Here is a 1342-nt window from a genome sequence, read left to right as displayed (position 1 = left end):
CTATCTTTTGCTTACTGACTTGTCATCCTAACACAATAAATATGTTTTATAATTTTTCGAAAAACTTAACCATCTAGTGGTTTCTGATGTTGCTTGGGGAATTCCTCATCACAAATTGTTTACATAATGAATAAATTCCATTGAGTTATTTTTCCCCAAAATGACATTTTAATACCTAAGGAAGCACAGGTATCTTGCCTAACTCACTCATATTTGCAAATAATTATACTTAGTGCCAAAAAAAGTAACGCTTTCTAAAGAACAACATAAAGAAGCTAATACCCTATTTATCTAAAAAATTGTTTCCCCTGTACTTCAAACTGAAGGGTACTAAGAGATCACAAAAGGGAATCTTTTGCTTTACCAAATTCCAAAGCACAAATAAAAGAGAATAAATGCAATATAATAAAGAGCCATAGCTCAAATATTTTAGGTGCAATAAACAGTAGTTCTATTCACTGCAACACGTGTTCTGGAATCCATTTCTGGAGTAAGACTTCTTACTGTGTTAGCACTTAATTGAGGGTTGGCCCTGGGGAGATACGAATAGCACACTGTCACAATATGTTAATAGGCTACTAAAATGATACCAGATCATTACATATCGAAACATTTCAGTAATTTAGAGATTTAATTTATCAAATAGAGTATGACTTGTCAATATCTATAACACAAGGTATATAAGGGTGGAAACAAAATTATTAAAAAGTAATACAGTGATCTAAAATCAACTGTAGCACAAAATTGTGAAATTCCAGTTCCAGTCCCAATTTACTTAAAATTATACTCTTAATTTACAGAAAAGCAATACAGCGCTTAATTATGCAAAAGGCCACATCTACCTAAAGAAAGTTCTCCACTACAGTATGACTGGGTGAGTCACTTTTGGCAGATTTGCCATCCTCAAAAGTACAGTCTCTCCAATAAAGTGAGCTCGAGGAGAAGGAGAGACATTTCCACTGTTGCATGACAGAAGCTCTGTGTGTGTCACAGCAATTACCTCGGGGGAGTGTCCGATGCTCAAGGAGAATGACAGACTAGGAAACGCAAAATTCAAGCATAGATGAAATGATGGCAAAGAAAGAACTACCACGGTGTTTAATGAACAATGCTGCAACTATTCATTACGCCTCTTCTCCAGCTGATCATTAAGCTTTCAGCACTGTTTATGCAACAGAAAAGGAAATGTTGACTCAAGATTTCATACACTTACTATTCACACAAAGAAGAAACCATGAAGAGTATAATCTGCAATTATAGTACCTGCTGAAACTGGATCGCTGTCACTGAACCTGGTTATTAGCTGTTGTAAGCATTGTCAAATGCACTATAACTTGTGAAT

At 35.1% G+C, this 1342-nt stretch overlaps 1 protein-coding gene across 3 annotated transcripts in view; it reads right to left on the bottom strand.

Moving 5' to 3' along the window:
* The window catches only part of NRG3 (neuregulin 3), a 1286298-nt gene that overhangs the window by 1222056 nt on the left and 62900 nt on the right, over nt 1-1342 (bottom strand). The window lies entirely within an intron of this gene.

The sequence above is a fragment of the Propithecus coquereli genome, unplaced genomic scaffold, assembly GCF_000956105.1.
Source record: "Propithecus coquereli isolate 6110/MARCELLA unplaced genomic scaffold, Pcoq_1.0 Scaffold109, whole genome shotgun sequence".
In the NCBI taxonomy this organism is placed as follows: domain Eukaryota; kingdom Metazoa; phylum Chordata; class Mammalia; order Primates; family Indriidae; genus Propithecus; species Propithecus coquereli.
The sequence above is the reverse complement of the archived record's forward strand: the minus strand, read 5'-3'. Positions and strand labels throughout refer to the sequence as shown.